Source organism: Triticum aestivum, chromosome 6D (genome assembly GCF_018294505.1).
Source record: "Triticum aestivum cultivar Chinese Spring chromosome 6D, IWGSC CS RefSeq v2.1, whole genome shotgun sequence".
Lineage (NCBI taxonomy): Eukaryota > Viridiplantae > Streptophyta > Magnoliopsida > Poales > Poaceae > Triticum > Triticum aestivum.
The window spans coordinates 330874357-330895502 of NC_057811.1; positions in this window are offsets into that span (position 1 = coordinate 330874357).

The window sequence follows — 21146 nt, forward strand, 5'->3', positions numbered from 1 at the left end:
ATAGTATCGCATATTGGGCGTGACAAGTTGGTATCAGAGCCTCGACCGACCCTGGGAGCCCCCCTTGATTGATCATGTAGTTTGGCCATTGTTGAGTCTAGAAAAAACCTGTTTTCGGAGTCTAGTTATATCGGAGAGAGGGAATTCTTTTTACTCCTCAGCCCCCTTCGTCGCTCTGGTGAGAAATCTTGATGTAGGTGTTTTGAATTACTCCTCTTCCCCTTCAAATTTTTTTAGGATCACGCAGTCGGTTTTCTGATCGTTGTTCCTCAGCTCTTTGCATCCGGTGCATTTCTCGTCAAGACGATTCGGCCCTCTTTGCTTTTGCAAGTTCAATCCTAAGTTCGCTCTCAACGAAGTTGTTTCTCTGCCCTCAGTTGTTTTCTTTTCAGCACCCGCCCACCCCTTCTTCTTCTCGGAACCGGAGTCCGTGATCGAGTATCCATCCTACTCTTGCGAAGTCTTTGCATTCTTTCCTCAATGATTTCAACCGGCACTTTCTCTTCAAAGCTATTCGTTGATTTCCCCTTCCAAGTTGCCGTTGTTTTTCCGCCCTCCCATCCCCTTTTATTCCCGGAGCCTGAGTCTCTTTCGAGCATCAATTTCATTCGTGCGGAGTATCTTCAGTCTTTCCTCAGTTATTTCAACCGATGAATTCTCGTCTCGTTTGACATTCTTCATCTCTTTTCTTCTCCGCTGGACTCAATTCAAGTTTTTTTTGGTTTGATCATATTCTTTTCCTTGGATCAAGTGTTTTCCTTGCTCGTTCGCCTCTCGCCAGTTTATCCTTCCGGAGTACTCAAGACATCTCAGGAGATTCGGCTGTGTTCAAATTAATTTGAGGTTGTCACCTCAATCAAATATTTTAATTATTCTGGTGCATCATCTATCTCTTCAACAATCCTTTTTCAACGGTGATTTCTCTTCAGTGGGCCCATAACCCACAGGTCTTTTCGCAGGATCATATTCTTTCATGATTGGGTCAACCTTTTTCCTCTTTCCATTCTCCCGGAGTATCTCAATAATTTTGGTGTTCTTTCTCGTCATCTTTCTCAACATTTGAAGACCAAAGAAGAGTTTCTCTTAAATCTTGTCCGTTCTCCCGAAGATTCATGTCGCTAGCTTGATGCTATCCGCTCAAATTGTTTCCAGTCGTGCAATTATTTTCACCCATCCGGAGTATTTCAGGAGTTGTTTTCCGTCTCAATTATCCAGAGGCCTCCATTTCGGAATATTTCTTCGTTCTAAGTTTTCAAATCCGTTCTCCGATTATTCTATATTCATGCCTTTTCGTTCGTCTCCATATTCTTCCGGTGTTTTGCTCTTTAATCAGTTTGCGATCTCTTCGTTCTCTTGTCTCTAGATTCCCTCAAGTATCTTCGTGCTTTTCTAATTCTTTCCAGTGATTCATTCTCTTTTCGTCTTTCGTTTCAATTCCTACGGTGGCTCGTTCAAGATTCTTTCTGTTGTTATCATGTCAATTCATTCGTTCTTTCCAGCCCTACGTGTGGTTCATGAAGACTTTCTCAAAATTTTGCGCTATATCCCCCCTTAATCTTTCCAACAAGAATAAGTAGTATGCAAATCCATTGTTTCTCATCAATTTAATCGGTGGAGGATAAGCATAACGTAATCCTTATTTTCTTTCTTCAAGTGGTTTTATCTCTTCTTTTCGGAGATTGTTCATCTTATCACATTCTCGGTTCAAAGTGTTTTCATCTTTTCTTTTCGGGAGTTCCAAGCTTCCTCGGCCATCTCGTCGGAACCTCCATCCAAATCATCGCAAGGATTTAATCTTATCCCTTTCATCCTTCAATTTTATCTCATCATTCTTTTGATACCGGAGTTCATCACGGTGGCTCGTCATGATTTAATTCATTCTTCAGGTGTTCATCAAGATTCTTGTACGCGTAGATCAAGTATCTTCTTCTTGCTTCTCAAAGTGCAATTAATTCTCCATATTCTTCTGAAGTGGAGTTTTGCATTTCCTCGTGCTTCTCAGCTTTTCAAACTTTTACGCTTGTGGTAGGTTACCACATCATTATTTTGAGATGTTACCCATAAGTCCACAACAAGCTTATTCTTTTGTTGTTGAATTTCCAACAACTTCGTTCAATGTTTCCTCCTAAGGATGCTCTCTATTTCATTCATGGTAGAAGTTGTCATCTTCTTCCCCTTTATTATCATTCCACTCTTTCAAGTCTTCCGGAGGTTTTGTGTTGTTTCTCAAGTAAAGTGTCGTTCCATTTCTCAAGTTCATGTTCTATTCTTTCCTTGTTCAGCCGGAGTGCTGCATAAATTCCCTCGTTATTATTCCTTTTCTATCTTGTCCTAACCGGAGTGGTTTCAAATTCAGCCTTATTCCTTGAGCTTTTGCTTCTTGTCTCATTCAACATTCCTCTTTCCTACTCGAGTGTTCTTGACTTTGTTCATCCTCACTGTTTTGTTCTTATTTCACCTCTTCCTTTTCTCTCCCGTCTCGGTCCTAAGATCTCGGGACGAGATCTCTTGTTAGTGGAGGAGTGTTGTAACGCCCCGGATTCGAAGCGCCAGGTGTCTTCCAGTTATTCACCGTCGTTGCCATGTCATTTGCTTGCGTGTTGCATTTTGCCATGTCATCATCTGCATTGCATCTGCATGTTTTTCAAAACTTGCATCCGTTCGGGTTCCCCCGGTTCTCTCCGTTGTCCGTTCTGAGCCCAACCACAACCGCACGCGCCCGAGGCACCTCCGAAATATTATTTTATTAGTGGCATAAAAATGTTCTCGGAATGGGATGGAAGTTGGCGTGCGGTGTTGTTGTGTTGTAGGTAGACCGCCTGCCAAGTTTCGTCGCATTCGGAGTCCGTTTGACTGCCCAACCGTTAAACATATAGCGGTACCGCTTCCGGTACCTTCGTCGGACGTTTCGGTCTCCGAAACCGTGCCGGGCTGCATTTCTCTTCTCTCCCCTCAGCCCAAGCCCTCTCTTCACAGCCCACTAATCCCTCCTAGCCCACCTACCTAACCCCCTCTACTCCGGACCGTTCGATCGAGATCGAACGGCTCCGAAACGGAGCTAATCCCCTAACCCTAGCCCCCCTTGCTATTTATAGACCCCTTCATGCCATTTTTAGCCTCCACCTACCTCCCCCCTTGGGATCCGCGCCACCAACCTTCCCTCCTCAATTTCCGCACCGGCCCTCTCCTCCTCCGCCACTTGGCGCTGCCCCCGCCGCCAAACACCACCCAGCGCCGCCGCGTCGTCAGCCCAGCCTCCGCCCGCAGCCAACGGGAGCGCGCCACGTCGCCTCCTGCCCCGTTCCCTCCACCGCAGGCCCGCCAGGCCCGGGCGCAGCCCGCCCCAGGCCCGACCGCTGCCGGCGAAGCCCGCGAGGCCCGAGCGCCTCCCGCTCGCCCCGTTCGGTCGAATCGGGGACGATCCCGATGTCGCCACCGTCCGCCGCCTCAGTCCCCGCGCCCCGCGAGCCCCGAGACCGCCGGAGCGCCGCCGCTCTTGCCGCCGGTGACCACGACCCAGGTCGGACCGCCCCGACCTCCTCCTTGCTCTCCCTCTCTCTCACGTTCTCTCTCTCCCTCTGTACCAGGTCCGTCGCCGCCGCCATGGGAAGCTCGCCGGCCCCGCGCGCCGTCCCGCGGCCGGATCCGGCGTCCCTCGCCGCGGATCCACCCGTCCCCTCCGTCTCCGGCGAGCATCTCCAGCCCCGCCTCGGTTCCCATGCAACCCTTGATCTGAGGTTGACCCCCCTCGTTTTTCTCTAAGTCCCGAAAATCTTGCATTATGTTGCCCTGTTCATCATGCCATAACTTTATGTATGCTGCTCCGTTTTGTGCGTGTAATATTTCAAAATGTTCATCATGAGATGCTCTTCATTTTGTTCCATTGTGCCAGGCTTGGTTGAGTTCATTTTGATGCTCTAATCATCGTTGCAAGAGTGCTATATGCTGTTAAATGCTGTCTGTTATCAGAACTTGATAATTTGTCTTTTTCATTGCATTTTGTGTGTGCATCCTATGAGCATGAGCTCTACATGAGTTTTTAACTACTTCATGCTATCTTTACAGGGGTGCTTATCTTGTATTTTTGTGATCTATGTGGTGACTAGCACAAGCAATCAAAGTAGCCTCCGTGATGTTGCTGATTTCTGTGACACTATGATTTCTGCTAAGTCTGTGTGTTATATTTTGTTGCCATGTAAACCTGCTGTCTCCATGAGTTCTATGCATAATGTGGAGATGTTCACTAAGGATGTTTGCTTAAACATGTTATGCTCTATCCATCCATGCCCATGTTTGCATTATGGAGTGCTCTAGCATGTCTTAATCTTGCTCTACTTTTGCTATAAAATGTTCCTGGCAGATTGTTTACATGTTAATCCGTTTTGCCATGTGTTTTGCTAGTGATCCATGTATCCTATGACTATGCTACTGCCATTCTTATCTTCATATTTATGCCTTCTTACTTCTGGTTACCTTTACATGCCATGTATTGCTCTGTGGTGAGTGGTTCAAGCTCACCAACATGTCTACTTATCGTTATTTCTGCCATGCTCTGTTTTTCTTCTGTCTGAATCTGTTTACGAAACTTGCTATGTTTACCTGGGTGCCATCATATCTTCTGTGCCTTTTTGGCTCATGATCAGTAAGGGACTTTTGTTCTATGAAATTAGTAGATTCATGCCATGCCTTTTTTTGCTATGATATGTTCCCGTAGCATGTTGTTTGAGCTCTCAACTTTGCAACCTGATATTATTTCTGCCATGTAGTGATTTCTGGGGGTAGCTCAGTGTTCATGTTTTGTAATGCTTTACCTGTACATCATGCCCATGTCATTTGTTTTCTTGTTAAGGTGCTATAGCATATTGTTTTGATGCTTGCTAGATGCCTAGTTGCTGTTTTGGACAGATTGTTGTTATATCTTGTTTGGAGTGTATGTGTTGCACCGTTGCTCCGTTTTGAGCATGCTCTATATGAAACTTGCTTAGAATTGCATGTAGTTCCATATTATCTTGTTGCATCCTTGTTTTCAGGTGTTTGCTTGATGTTTGTATGCATTTTGCATCAATGCCATGTTTAACTTGTTTTGCTCATATCTTCTAGGCCGTAGCTCCGAATCTAATGAACTTTATATGTAACTTGACTAGAATTTCGTGTAGTTTGTTTTGGTGTATCTTAACTTGCTGTTTAACAACTTGAACATTAGGTTTATTCAGATCTGGGCCAATTTCGAAATTTGCATATGAGGACTTACCGGAATTGTTATAGGTTGTTTCCGGCCTCATTTAAACTTGCTTTGATGTGTTGCTCTTGTATGCATCATCTCTAGACATGAGTAGCTTCATGTAGCCTTGTCATCTATCATACTTGGTTGAGCATCATGCCTTGTTCATGTTTGGTGTGTTTACCATGTTGTGTGCTTCTTCTCGATAGTTCCTGTGTCATTGCGATCGTGAGGATTCGTTCGTCTTCGTGACTTCATCTTCTTCATGGACTCGTTCTTCTTCCTAGCGGGATTTCAGGCAAGATGACCATCACCTTGGATCTCATTACAATCATTGTTATGCTAGTTGCTTCATTCTATCGCTATGTTGCGCTACCTATCACTTGCTTATCAAGCCTCCCAAATTGCCATGAACCTCTAACCTTTGTCACCCTTCCTAGCAAACCGTTGTTTGGCTATGTTACCGCTTTGCTCAGCCCCTCTTATAGTGTTGCTAGTTGCAGGTGAAGATGAAGATTGCTCCTTGTTGGATTATGTTATGTTGGGATAACACAATATCTCTTAATTAATTAATACATCTATATACTTGGTAAAGGGTGGAAGGCTCGGCCTTATGCCTGGCGTTTTGTTCCACTCCTGCTGCCCTAGTTTCCGTCATACCGGTGTTATGTTCCTTGATTTTTGCGTCCCTTACGCGGTTGGGTGATTTATGGGACCCCCTTGAAAGTTCGCTTTGAATAAAACTCTTCCGGCAAGGCCCAACCTTGGTTTTACATTTGCCTCACCTAGCCTTTTTCCCTTGGGAGTCGCGCATCCCGAGGGTCATCTTTATTTTCCCCCCCCCCCCCCCAGGCCAGCGCTTGTCTAAGTGCTGGTCCAAACCGAGCGATGTCCGGCGCCCCTGGGCAACCAGGGTCTATGCCAACCCGACGTCTTGCTCATCTGGTGTGTCCTGAGAACGAGATACGTGCGACTCCTATCGGGATTGTCGACACATCGGGCGGCTTTGCTGGTTTTGTTTTACCATCGTCAAAATGTCTTGTAACCGGGATTCCGAGACTGATCGGGTCTTCCCGGGAGAAGGAATATCCTTCGTTGACCGTGAGAGCTTATAATGGGCTAAGTTGGGACACCCCTGCAGGGTATAAACTTTCGAGAGCCGTGCCCGCGGTTATTTGGCAGATGGGAATTTGTTAATATCCGGTTGTAGAGAACTTGACACTTGACCTTAATTTAAAACGCATCAACCGCGTGTGTAGCCGTGATGGTCTCTTCTCGGCGGAGTCCGGGAACTGAACACGGTTTCTGGGTTATGTTTGACGTAAGTAGGAGTTCAGGATCACCTCTTGATCATTGCTAGTTTCACGACCATTCCATTGCTTCTCTTCTCGCTCTTATTTGCGTATGTTAGCCACCATACTTGCTTAGTCGCTGCTGCAACCTCACCACTTTACCCCTTCCTTACCCATTAAGCTTTGCTAGTCTTGACACCCAAGGTAATGGGATTGCTGAGTCCTCGTGGCTCACAGATTACTACAACAACAGTTGCAGGTACAGGTTTTGCGATGATCATGACGCGAGAGCAATGTTACTTGTTTTGGACTTCTTCTTCTGCTTCTTCTTCGATCAGGGGATAGGTTCCAGGTCGGGAGCCTGGGCTAGCAGGGTGGATGTCGTTTGAGCTTCTGTTTGTGTTTCATCCGTAGTCGGATGTTAATCTTATGTATGATGTATATATGTATTCTTGCGGCATGTGTATGCCTTGTATGTATCCCCATCTATTATGTAATGTTGATGTAATGATATCCACCTTGCTAAAGCGTGTCAATATGCGGTTCTATCCTTGGTGGGACCTTCGAGTCTCTTTAGGATAGTATCGCATATTGGGCGTGACAGTTGCCTAATCACAAACAGTTCATCTGAGTGAACCGTATGATGTATATCGCACACACCTTCATCTGGCTGCATGTTTCTTTTGTTCATCCTCATCGCAAATAGTTAATTGAGCTGAACCATATGCCCTGCATCGCACACGCAACTAAAATCTGAACCGTGTTTGATGCATCCTCCATCGCAAGCGTTTTGCACCTTTTTTGACGGGTTTTTTACACCACCGTTTGCGATTATGGCATCGCACACAGTTTCGTGGAAGGGTCTCTGATCGTAGTGTCGCGTTAGCAGCATCCTGCAGTAGTGGTAGTAGATGCAGGCAGTTGTCAGTCTACTTGTCTCGGACGTGATGCCTATATATATGATCATTGCCGTGAATATGTCATAACAATGTGATTTTCTATCAATTGTCCAATAGTAATTTGTTCACCCATCATATGTTATGTGTTCGAGAGAGAGGCCTCTAGCGGAAATTATGGCCCCCGGGTCTACCTTTATTATATCATAAAATCCAAAATACCTTTGCTGATATTTTACTACTTTTATTTTACTTTGCAATTTATCCATCTACCTATACAAGATTTAATTCTTACAAGTAATGAGTTCAAGGGGATTGAGAACCCTCTTGCCCGCATTGGGTGCAAGTATTTGCTTTTGTGTGTGTAGGTGTTGTTCATGAGGCTTTGCTTGATTGTCCTATTGTTTTCATAAACCTTGGTTCTCATTGAGGGAAATACTTATCTCTAATGTACTACATCTCCCCTCCTCTTTGGGGAAAATCCTAACGCAGCTCACAAGTAGCAGGAAGAATTTCTGCCGCCGTTGCCAGGGAGACATAATCAAATCCTATCAAGTACCTATACACAAACTATCATCTACTTGCTCTATTTTTTATCTGTCTTTTTATTTTCCTTTTGTCGGCGTTCTCGGAATGGGGGTCCCCAGACTTGCGTACCTGCGGCCCACGGCGTGGGTCCTGCAGCGGCCTGGTACGGCCCATCTTAACCATTAAACACTCAAGACCCTCGCGAGGGGCCAAGCCGCGTGAGGCGAACGACACAAGACCTCCTCAGGGGCGGCCTCGTTAGGCGGGCTCGTGAGGAGCGGAGAGATCAAGGCGAGGGGCACCTCGTGAGGTTCCCCTGACGTGAGCCATGACGACCAAGGCCAGGCGGGCGCCAGCAGGCGCAGAGTACCCGTTGCCTCTTTGGTGCTAAAGGGCCAAGCGCAGGCGAGGAGTCCCTCGGCAGGCGAGGAGTCCCGAGGCCTCTAAAGGTATCCATATCGGTGCAACGAGACCAAGACCAGCAAGACGGTAGGACGGAGGTCATCGCGGAACCCATGATGGCATCACCACTAGAGCCTTTGGCAGGCGAAGACCACCTTTTGTCAGGATAGCTTGTACTAGTTGTCCCCCTTCAAATAGGCCGTTGTGGGATCCCTTCCCGCCTAATATTTGGCGAGAAGACCCGGGCCTCTATAAATAGGACTAGCCACCACCTTAGCAGGAGACGGATCATTCAGACCGTCCTCAACCACACAAGCTCACTGAGCCCTAGAACACCTCTCCTCAGGAGGCTGTTCTTCCCTTGTAGTTGTTCATCCTCAGCCTACAAGGCAATCCACCGCACCACACTGGAGTAGGGTATTACACCACATCGGTGGCCCCAACCAGTATAAACTCTTGTGTCCCCTCTTCTTCGAGTTCGACGCGCTGAGCTTTGAGATTGTGGCGAGTGTGTGAGCTAGGGGAGGGAGAGATCTTCGTGCGCACCCCAGTGTTCGAACCTTGTGGGTTTTGCCGGAACCCAAAATCTGACATTTGGCGCGCCAGGTAGGGGTGCGCTGAAGCTTTCCTTCCGTCGATCCGTGCTCCACCGCTCCACCACGTCCATGGCAGACGCGCACCGAGCGCTGGGCCACCCTAGCCGCCCGTGTCGCTCAGACGGCCCCTGTCGGCGGGCCTCCCCGTCGTTCTCCATCACCCGCCACCAACGCCGCCACCGGCCCGGCGGAAAATGAGCAGCAAGCATCTTCGCTGCACCCCTCGGTGCGGCGGGACGGCCGCACCGCTAGTACATCGCTGACTCCGGCCGGTTCATCGTCCCACGCTCGTCGCGCGCCCACAGACGCGCAGGCCGCAAGAAAACGCTCCTACGCTCCCGGCGCCACCAAGACAGGACCGCGTGCCGCCTGCGGTGGCGGTGCGCGGACATCAAGGGCAGGCTCCGCCTGTCGGATCACGGGTTCCGGCAAAACCCTCAAGGTTCGAACACTGGGGTGCGCGCGAAGATTTCCTCCCTACCGATCCACGCCCTAGCTCGCTAAGATCTCGCGGACGAACTCGAAGAACTCACAACACAAAAGACACAAGATTTATACTGGTTCGGGCCAACGTTGTGGCATAATACCCTACTCCAGTGTGGTGGTGGTGGATTGCCTCTTGGGCTGATGATGAACAGTACAAGGGGAAGAACAGCCTCCTGAGGTTGAGGTGTTCTTGTGCTTGGCCAACTTGTGTGGGTGAGGACTCGATGCCCCTTGCTGTGGGGGCTAGTTCTACTTATATAGGCCCTGGTCCTCTCCCCAAATATTGAGCGGGAAGGGAGCCAACAATGGCCAATTTGAAAGGGGACAGCTAGTAGAGCTTATCCTGACAAAAGCGGTCTTCGCCTGCAAAAGGCTCTGGTGGTGACGCCGTCTTGGGCTCCATGGTGACCTCCGTCTCGCCGTCCCGCTGGTCTTGGTCTCGTTGCACCAATATAGAAACCTTTGCTTGATGCCTCGGTACTCCGCGCCCGCGCTTGCCTCTTGCACCAAAGAGGAAACAAGGACACTGCGCTCGCCTGGCGCCCGCCTGCTCTCGATCGTCATGGCTCACGTCACGAGAGCCTCGCGAGGTTTGCCCTGCCTTGATCTCTCCGCTCCTCGCGAGCTAACCTGGTGAGGCCGCTCCTGAGGACGTCTTGCGTTGTCCGCCTTGTGTGGCTTGGCCCCTCGTGAGGGTCTTGAATGCCTTGTCGATGAAGATGTGCCGTACAGGCCTGCCAACACAGCCACGCCGTGGGCCGCAGGCAGGCAAGTCTGGGGACCCCCGTTCCCAGAACGTCGACAGTAGCCCCCGGGCCCAAGGCGCACTCGGGCTTGGCTTCGAGGCGAAGCCAAAGATCAAGTACGAAGCACCGCGGCCCCAAAAGTCTGCGGCCTCGGTCGATGCATGGCGGTTGATTGGACATGGGCATCTCCGCCTGCCCACGCTGCCTCGACAACTGCCCGACTTGACAAGTGACTGGCACGGACGACACTTGCCTTCATTGTTCCCCTTCGCCTTGCTCCAGATCCCCTTTCTCGCTCCTTGTTGCCGAAACCTCCAGATCCGCTCCAAGCTTGCTCCGCATCTGCGACCCATGGCGCCGCGCAAGGTTAAGTCCTCCTCGGCGCCGGCTTGGTACGCGCCTGCTCTTGACGCGCCCAACGTCTCGGAGAAGAGCCTCGCCTCCACGCGCTTGCTGACGGCGGGGGAGAGCAGCGAGGGGGGGAGATAGAGCTCCGGCTTGCCTCCGACGTGCCGGAACCTAAGGGGAGCACCTTCTTCCCCTTCTTCATGAGCAGCATCGCCGCCGGGTTGGTTCCCCCCTTCTCTGACTTCTTCTATGAGGTCCTTGACCACTATGGGCTGCAGGTGCTGCATCTCCATCCCAACTCCATCCTTCTCTTGTCCATCTTCGCTTACTATTGTGAGGCGTATCTGGGCGTGATGCTGTCCGTGACTCTGCTGCACCACTTCTTCTTCCTTCGCCTTAGCGATGGTCACATCTCCGGGTGTGCCAATTTCATCGCGTCCGGCAAGGCCAATTCGATCTCGAACACCGGGAAGAGGGTCAACAATCTCAGGGCCAAATGGGCCATGATGAGTGCCAAATGCGTCCATCCACGCTTGGAACTGCCGACGGAGGCGCCCCAGTCTGACAAGGGGTGGTCCCCTGCAGAGCTCACTGACGAGCGGGCGTCGTCGGTGTTGGAGCAGTTGACAATCGACTTGAAGCCGGGCAACGCGAAGGCGGCCAAAGTTACGGGGGCCATGCTCCTGAGGGAATTCCTGATGCTGCGTGTTGCTCCACTTCAGGGGCGCGCCCACCCTTTGTGGAAGCTTGGAGATGAAGGTGACAAGGTTCGCCTGAGGCCAGAGGCCCTGCCTGACGATGAGCTAACTGTTGTCCTGCGCCTCTTGGTTGGGGACAATCAGGAGTATCCGCCGAGCGCCTTCGTTCCTCTGTTCCACCGCAAGGACTCGGAGCAAATCGTGGCCTCCAGGCCGACCTTTGACGCGCGCGGGCTGGTGCTGCCCACGCCATCTGGAGGCCCTGCGCGCCGAAGCCGGTGGAGCTGTCTTCTGACGAGTCCCGTGGGGAGGGAGAAGAGGAGGTGGACTCGGAGGCGACCCCTGAGGAAACGGGGGAGACGTCTCCCTTGAGCAAGGCCGACATCCTTCGTGCCCTGCCAGACGACGCTGAGATCGACGCCCGCCAGGAGGAGAGGGAGCTGCCTCTCATCCCGACGAGGGCAGATCGTTGCTGGCTCCCGAGAAGATGCCTCCGCCTTGACGCCACCTAGAGCCAGCTCCGGCCCTTCGGCTGCGTCGTCTTCTGCTTCTGGGGCCCGTGCGCCCACTCCTCAGGCTCCGATGCTTTCGGGTTTCAGGCTCCCCAAGCGGAAGGTTGACTATGTCACGGTGGATCAGTAAGTGCTTCGAGCTTCGTCCTATTCCTGCTTGTACTTGCTATTTTCTGACGTTCACCCTTGATTGATCAGGCCGATGTCTTCAGCGAAGAAAAGGAAGGAGGATGCTGTGGCCGTGCCCCCTTCTGCGGAGAAAAGAGGCGACCGCACTCGCACCTCCCTGGCCCGGTCGCCCTCGCGAGGCCAAGAGGAGCATCGTCGGGAGGAGTCAGCCCCCGTGGCCCCGCTGGCTCCGGTAGTGCTGATGCCCGGCTCGGCTGATGAGGTCCCAAAGGCTCTGGAGCCCTTGATCTCCCAGGCTCAGGTAACGACATCGCCTCCTCCTCCTGTTGCGCCCCTGGCCCCAAATTCTTCTGCTTCCTCCATCGTCTTGGAGCGCGCCCTTTCAGAGATGGCCCAGCTGCGAGAAGATCTCCTGAGCGCGGTCCCACGCCTGGTGGCCGGGCGCCTGGAGCTGGCCTCTGGCTGGCTTCACTCTGACTCGGCGGTTCGAGCGTCGCCGAGCCAGGCCGTGACGACCTTTGAGAAGGAGAAGTAGGCCGCCGCCAGTGCTGCGGCCGACCGCGAGGCGGCGCTGAAGGACGCTGAGGCCGCCCGCGACCGCTGCCGAGAGCTAGAGGGTGAGCTGAAAGAGGAGGAGATGAAGGCCCGGGAGGACGCCATCAAGGGCCGCGACGCCGAGCTGGGGGAGCTGGCGAAGGCGCAGGCCGCAGAGCGCGGCCGGCTGGAGGAGCTGGAGCAAAAGGCGAAGGCGATGGAAGCCGATCTCGACGCCAAGGCGAAGGTCCTGGCCGACGACCTCGTGGCCTTCTCGCTTCTTGAGAAGAGGTCCAGCGTGGCGCTGAAGTCACTGTACGAGAAGGGCTTGGAGAAGCCGCTGACCACTGACGAGGATGGCCCTGCACAGCTGCTTCCCCACTTGGTGAAGAAGCTTGAGGAAGTCGCGGAGGGCATCGGTCCCATGGCTGAGGCAGAGGCTCGCATCCTTTCTTCAGCTGCGCTGACGAGCGTCTTCAGCCATCTGTACCTTCGCGACCCCAATGCTTGTCTCGACGAGCTGCTGGAGCCTGTAGCTGATGAACAATGCGCAGCTGCCGCCACGGCCGTGAAGAGTCAGGTAGAGGCCCTGCTGAAGAAGTTCCACGGCTTCGTCCTTGCACCCTCGACTGGCGATGCCACCGATCCTGCGGCTGACGGTGCAGGTGAAGGCGACGCTACCAAGGAAGGAGCACCTTCCGCGGGCGATGGCGGTGTCCAGGAGTGACTTGCGGCTGCTTTCCTGTTTCATTCCTGCAGCATGCATCAGGCCTCGTGGAGGCGTTAAAATTTCGCTTGATATTGTGAGGACAATATATCTTGTAATATTTGCTTCGAGATTTTGTGATTTTCTTCCTATTTGCTTTGTGTTCTGCGTCCGCAGAGCCCGGCCCCGCGCATACCTCAACCGCCATTGGGCCGACCGGAGACCAGGACGGACCAAGGAGTGAGGGGCTACGTGACCAGTTAGGCTCCTGAGTCGCGATGCTCAGGAGTCCCCCTTGACGCGCAAACAGCTTATAGGGAGGATACGTGAGGATAGGTTAATGTTCTACGTCGGCAGAGCCCGGCCCCGCGCATACCTCAACCGCCGTTGGGCCGACCGGAGACCAGGACGAACCAAGGAGTGAGGGGCTACGTGACCAGTTAGGCTACTGAGTCGCGATGCTCAGGAGTCCCCCTTGATGTGCAAACAATCTCCATACATTTGCCCTCGCCGAGGCCCGGCTCGGGAGGGGCGCGCGACGGCCAGGTCCAGGAGACCTGGTTAGGTGGCGTACGCTTGGGCGTGACCCGAGCGCAGTCCCCGTGCCCAGCCCCCTCGCGCGGCTCTCCCGAGGGGAGGCGTTGCAGTGAGGCCGGACACTGAGCTCTGGGCTCCCTGAGGTTGATACGGCCATGGGCCGCCCTCGGTTGTTTATCACCAGCGCGGAGCATAGCACTTCCGTATGCGTACGGGCATAGCCGCTCCTCGGCAGTGTCGTCAGCCAGCGCGGAGCATGGTGCTTCCACTGGTGCGTGGGAGGGGGGCCCCTCCGGGAGGAGCCCCGGGGGCATGTACAGCCCCGCCCTGACACGTGGCTTGCACGGCAGGGCTAGACGAGGTGTATGTGGGCACTCGTGAGCCAGCGCGGGACTCACGAGGCCCTACCTCAAGGCGGGTTGCGCCTGGTCTTGAGTCTTGGACAGCTGTGTGTTCCTGCAAGATGGTTAGATGCAAACACTCTACGTCCTCAGGTCCCGGCCCTCGAGCGAGTTCAGCCGCCGCTGGTATGCCAGGTCACGATGCCATGGTCAAGGCTAGGGGGTGAGGGCTGGAGAGCCAGTAAGAGCTCCTGAGTCGCGATGCTCAGGAGCCCCCCTTTTAACGCGCGAGCGAATTGCACGAGAGCGGGGCGGGCCCGTGGTTGGTAATAGGCGATAATCACAGGCAGGTTAGGCATGAAAGGTAAATCGACACAGAATGGATACATGCCACCGAGTCAGGCCCGAGCGACTTGGGGATGATGCAGCCCGAGGGGCGCCCCCAACAAGATAAGCTAAAGACGTAAAAGGGATACATGCCACAGGGACGGACCCGTGCGGCCTGGGAATGATGTAGCCCGAGGGGCGCTCCCAGCTAAATGAACTTGGAAAATGTCACCTGGTTCTGTTGACGAAGGGGAGTTGGGGCAGCTGAAGGTACGCGGCGAAGGAGTTACCCCTCATGAGCCACCGGACCCTTGAGCCTCAGGAGGCTCTGGGGGTCCATGCAGTTCCTTCAGGACCATCTCCATATCCGTCAGGACGGCGTGGTGCCTGGCCTCCTGAGCCGCCAGGATGCGCCGCAAGTTGCGCTGGTAGACGAACGACACGCTCGGCAGGCCAAAAGGCATGCGAACGTAGCTGTGCGGTGGACCCTCGCGGCGTCCCACGCGCGAAGGCCGGAAAGGTTCCTGAGAAGCGGCCCTGTTGAGCCCTGGGACGTCAATGCAGACGCGCAGCCCGGCATCCTCGCCTGGATGGGGAGCTGCGCCTCGTGAGCGGCGGTCGCCGCGCATGGCCCTTGCGTCTTGCAGTTCCTGAGTGGTCTTGATGATGAACTCCTGAGCGGTGGGTGCACCTCGCCCTGTGTCCTTCAGAGGGAAGCGTGACGTGAAGCACGGCTCCAAGTGGTGCCCAAGCGCCTCCCTCGTGATGTTGGCAAGGTCTGAGGCCCTCCAGAGTTGAGCCCCTGAGCCCTGCCCGAGAAGGGCGCCGAGCGCGCTTTCCTATGCGAGGGAGGGAGGCGCCCCAGAGGCGGGCGCTGATCCTGACGAGGTTCCAGTTGCGACGCCACCCTCCTGAGGTCCTGCACGACGTAGCCGCTTCTTCTTGGGGATGGCCTCTGGAGGGCCCTCGCCCTTGCTGTCGGGGTCGTCGATTGCTACAGCTTGAAAGGCACGCTCGAGGGAGCACACCGCGTCTCTTTCTTCACATGGAACCATGATGATCCCGCCTCTTCCCGGCATCTTGAGAACATTGTAGCCGTGATGGGTCACCGCCATGAACTTGGCCAGGGCTAGATACCCGAGGATTGCATTGTATGGCAGACGGATGTGCGCGACATCAAAGTCGATGAGCTCGGTGTGGTAGTTCTTGTGTTCTCCAAAGGTGACAGGGAGGCGGACCTGCCCTATCGGTGTGGTGGAACCGTTGGTCACTCCTGAGAAAGGCTTGGTAGGCTAAAGTTGGTCATATGGGACTTGAAGGTTGTCGAACGTGTCAACGGACAGGACGTTGAGCCCTGCGCCGTCGTCGATGAGGGTCTTGGTAACTTGAACATTGCTGATGACTGGTGAACAAAGCATCGGGAGGGCGCCAGCGGTAGCTGCGCACTTGAGCTGATCTACAGAGTTGAACGTGATGGGGCACTGGGACCATATGAGCGGGCGTGTGGCCTCGAGCTTGGGGAGGACTGCATTCACTTCATGAGCAAACTGCTTGAAGATACGCTGCGAGGCTGGGGCCGGGGCTCCGCCTAAGATGCAGGCGATAGCACGCGGCTCCTGGAAGCCCCCAGCCCCCTCGTCTTGATGGTGGTCGTTGTTCCTTCTTGGTGGTGGTGGTAGCGGAGGAAGACCGGCGTTGCCCTGAGATCGATCCTCACGAGGCTGGTCCCTCCAAGCGCCCTCGCGAGGCTGATCCTGCCAGCGGTCCTCACGAGGCCGGTCGCGCCACTCCTGGTGCGGGCCACGGTCGTCCCAGCATCCGCCACCACGTCCTCCTCCTCGGCCACAGCCCCGGTCGCCGCGCTCGGGGCGTCGACCAAAGCGTCCTTCACGAATGGCTCTGAGCTCTTGACAGTCGCTAGTGTTGCGGGTATTCAGGTTATGGAAGGCGCAGAACGGTCGGCTGCTCTTGGATGACTCGGCTTGGTCTCTGCCGCGCTTGGTGTCTGGCTCCGCCGCGAGCACGGATGCTCCCTTACGCTTCACGTCCTTGGCCTTGGCTTTCTTCTCCTACGGGTCCATAGCCAGGAGCTCAAGGAGGGAGAGGCGCCCTTCCTTAGCTCTTGCGCACTTGGTCGCCAGGTTGAACAACTCCTGAGATGTGCACAGCTCCTCGTGGATAGCGAGCTCTTCCTTCATCTTGATGTCGTGGATGCCATCGGAGAATGCGGAGATGATGGCCTCGTCCGTGACCTTGGGGATCTTGAGACGAATGTTGTTGAAGCGCTGGATGTACTTCTGGAGGGTCTCTCCTGGTTGTTGCTTGACGCGGCGCAGGTCACCCGCGGCCGGCCGGCGGTCGCGAGTGCCCTGGAAGTTGGCAACGAAGCGGTTGCGCATCTCATCCCAGGAGGAGATCGAGCCTGGGGGCAGGTTCAGGAGCCAGGAGCGGGCTCCATCCTTGAGAGCCATGGGGAACCAGTTCGCCATGACTTTCTCGTCGCCGTTGGCCGCTTCGATGCTCAGCTCTTAGAGCTGCAAGAACTCCGCGGGGTCGGGGGTGCCATCGTAGTGAGGAGGCAGATCTGGCTTGAACTTGCCCGGCCAGGCGACGCTACGCAACTCGGGAGTGAAGGCGCGGCAGCCGACCGTGGTCGCCGGGGCCCGTCTTGGAGGTGGTGCTTGGTCTTGGCACCCACGTGCTGCTTCCGCAAGCTGCGCGGGGGCCGGCCGCGGCAGGCGATCCTGGCGCGGCGGTGCGAGGAGTGGCGGAGCGTTCTCTTGCGGTCAAGGGACTTCTTGACAGCTTCTTTCTTCACGCGCGGGCATGGGACGCGGCGGGTTGCGTCATGGAGCCACGCGCCTTGGCGCCAGGGCGCCGTCTTGGGGCAGAGGTGGTGGAGGTGCTCCATGAGCTACGTCACCTGTAGATGGCGGAGGGTGAGGCGCAGAGAGGGACGGCGCAGGGGAGCCCCTGCGGCGCGGACGAGCTCGGCGATGAGGTCGAGCCAGTCCTCATAGAGGTCGTCAACCGGTCGGTAGCGCAGGAGCTCGTGCGCCATGAGCAGCGTGGCCCGCGCGTCCATGGGAGCGCGACGCGCATGGGACGAAGAACCGGCCGGGGTCAGCGATGGAGTGGCGGTGCGGCCGTCCCGCCGCACCGAGGGGTGCAGCGACGACGCTTGCTGCTCGTTCCCCGCCGGGCCGGTGGCGACGTTGGCGGCGAGAGACGGAGAACGACGAGGTGGCCCACCGACGGGAGCCGTCTGAGCGACGCAGGTGGCTAGGGTAGCCCGGCGCTCAGCACGAGCATGGCGAGCATCTGCCATGGATACGATGGAGCAACTGGACGCGGAGCGACGGAAAGGAAGCTGTCGGATCTAGGGTTCTGGCAAAACCCTTAAGGTTCGAACTCTGGGGTGCGCGCGAAGTTCTTTCCCTCCTACCGATCTACGGCCTAGCTCGCTAAGATCTCGCGGACGAATTCGACGAACTCGCAACACAGAAACACATGAGATTTATACTGGTTCGGGCCACCGTTGTGGTGTAATACCCTACTCCAGTGTGGTGGTGGTGGATTGCCTCTTGGGCTGATGATGAACAAGTACAAGGGGGAGAACAGCCTCCTGAGGTTGAGGTGTTCTTGTGCTTGTCGAACTTGTGTGGGTGAGGGCTCGATGAACTATCAGCTCGCCTCTACTGTGGTGACTAGTCCTACTTACATAGGCCCTGGTCCTCTCCTCAAATATTGAGCGGGAAGGGAGCCAACGACGGCGGCCAATTTGAAAGGGGACAACTAGTACAAGCTATCCTGACAAAAGCGGTCTCCGCCTGCGAAAGGGCTCTGGCGATGACGCCGTCTTGGGCTCCATTGTGACCTCCGTCCTGCTGGCTTGCTGGTCTTGGTCTCATTGCACTGATATGGAAACCTTTGCCTGATGCCTCGGTACTCCGCGCCTGCGCTTTCTCCTTAGCACCAAAGTGGAAACAAGGACGCTGCGCGCGCTGGCACCCGCCTGGTGTCGATCGTCATGGCTCACATCATGAGAGCCTCGCGAGGTTTGCCCTGCCTTGATAACTCTGGTCCTTGCGAGGCAGCCTGGTGAGGCCGCTCCCGAGGAGGTCTTGCCTCGTCCGCCTGGCGAGGCTTGGCCCCTCGCGAGGGTCTTGTATGCCTTGTCGATGAAGATGGGCCGTACCGGCCCGCTAGCAAAGCCACGCCATGGGCCGCAGGTAGGCAAGTCTGGGGACCCCCGTTCCTAGGACGCCGACAGTAGCCCCCGGGCCCAAGGTGCACTCGGGCTTGGCTTCGAGGCGAAGCCAAATGTCAAGTACGGAGCGCCGCGGGCCCCAAAAGCCCGCGGCCTTGGTCGACGCGTGGCGGTTGATTGGACGTGGGCGCCTCCGCTTGCCCACGCTGCCTTTGAATTCGCCTGGCTATGCGGCCCCAGCAACCTACACTATTATTCTCCCATCGCCCGCGCCTTGTTTCTCCAGTTCCTCTGCTTCTTCGAGACTCTGCTCCTTCCTTCCAATCTGACCTACGCTTCGCCTGCTTCATCACCATGGCGCCGAAACAGGCTGACAAGGGGAATAAACCTCTGTATTTGCCAAGTGCGCCTCCATCCTTCGAGCCTGCGCTCGGCCGTCCCCGGGTGCTCAACGACGAGGCTATGGACAAGGTGTGCCCCATGCTTGCTTCCAGTTTCAACGAGTGGGGAGAGATGGTGGCTTGGCCCGCGTCTCGTTCCCGCATTGCTCGGGCAGCCACTGAGGTCCCAATCTTCATAGATGCCCTTTGGGCTGGCCTGATTCCCCCCTTCTACGCCTTCTTCAACGCGGTGCTCGAGCATTATCAGATCCACATGCTGCATCTCGACCCTCAATCTGTGACTCTTCTCGCCGTCTTCGCCTTTGTGCGCGAAGCCATGGTGGGCATCGCTCCCTCGGTGGCCCTCTTCCGCCATTTCTTCTCATTACATCTGACTGACCCTCGGTAGAGCTCGGGGTGCGTGAGCTTCCAGGCCGTGGCTGCGACAGCGGGCGCGGGGATCGACTTCGAGCTTCCTCCATCCACGAGCGAGTTTCGGATACGCTGGGTGTTTGTCAATGCCGGTGTGCTCAGCCCTCTGCTCCATGCTCCGCCAGGGCCTGTTGTTCCCAACTTCAGTTGGGGCCACCAGAGGCTCGCGAGCCCCCGTCTCGCTCCCGTCTGGCTCAGGTTGAGGAGGCTGAAGGACCGTGGCGTGACTGCGCCTATGGTGGTGAAGGAGTTCGTCAAGCGTCGTGTCGCTCCGCTTCAGCGCCATTCCCGCCCGATGTGGACCTTGCTCAGCAGCCAGGACCATATCAGGTTTAAGGAGCAGGGACTTCCTCTTACGATGCGGCAAACGATGCTTACGGTCCTGTCGGGTGCCCCTCTGCCAGGCGACATGCCCTGGAAGAGCTGTCTGTTGTACCCCTGCGAGAACAAAGCCGAATTTTCCGCGAGCATGCCCTCCTTTGATGAGTGGGGGCTGCGCCCAATCGGCCTGGTGGGGCCCCGCGAGAACCCCGTCGACGTGGTCCCCTTCCTCGCCGCCGGTGCCGAGCTCGCCCCAAGTGAGGGTGCATGAGGGCGAGCTTCGACGCAGGCCGGTGGCCCAAGTGCTGAGGAGCACATGCCGCGTGGTGATCCTGGGGCGTCGTCCTCGGGAGCTCGCGATCCCTCCCCTGGGGCGTCGGTTACTGAGGCGACGCAGCATACGGTTCCCGAGGTCAAAGCCCCGGAAGCCTCGGGAGATCGTGGCGCGACGGCGCCCAACTGTTAACCGTAGCCGGGCACCCCTGAAGTTGTCCCTCCAAGCTCTTCTTCGGCCCCGCCTCGCGCTGGCCGCCACGTCCAGCGCCTTGGTCGGCTTTGCGTGGAATTTGAGGAGCTCCGCAAGAGGAAAGGATCCCCGAGCGGCAACAGCATCTTCGGGCCGTTGAAGCGGCGAAAGTACTTCGCTGTCGATGAGTAAGTACTGCACCTTGCGATATCCTGATTGCTGCTTCCCTTCCTGACGATACCTCTTCAGGACCCCTTCTGCCAGGGCTATCGGGTCCCTCGTGAAGCAATCCTCGCCTTCCTCGGCACCCCCGTCGGCCTTGTGCACCCCGAGCCTGCATGCCACGCCTGGAGCCAGGCCGGCCGAGGGGGTGCGCTCGCCTTCATGGAGCCTCGAATCTGTGGCTTTGTTGCCCTTCCTGCACAGTCTGGCTTGGAGCCTGGCGGGCGTTCCTCGGTCTCCTCCTCTGGTTATGGACAGCAGCTGGTTGGCTTCGGCCTTCGGCTCTTCTTCAAGCGGCGGGCCCCGACTGGCCGGGGCCCCTCGCGAGGTCGGGCCGGTGCCTGGAGCAGCACCAGCCCCCAGCCCCCTGCCGAGAGGGGGGCACCACCGCACGCCCCGCCCGCAGCCCCAGTGGCGGAGGACGAGGTGGGCGTGCGCTGGAGTCCGAGCACGGGCGGAGCGTCGTTCGTCATGAGCTCTTCCAGAAGGCGATGGGCGTGATGAGTCAGCTGGGCGAAGAACTTGCGGGTGTCGACTCGCGTCTTGAGGCTGAAGGCCTTCGCCTCGCGGATGAGTGGCGTAAGCTGAGGGTGGCCATCAACCTGGGCCGCTACCAGCGTGAGCTTGACAATGCGAAGGCCGAGGCGTCCCTCAAGGTTTCCCGCGAAGCTTGCTCCCGAGCCTTGGAGGAGCCTCGCGAGGCTGACTGCCGTCGCGAGGTTACGGAGAAGCGTGTGTGGGAGCTACAGGCCTGGAGTGCGTCCCTCGAGCGCCAGGTGGAGGCGCGCAGAGCCACCCTTGCGTCGCTGAGGGGGA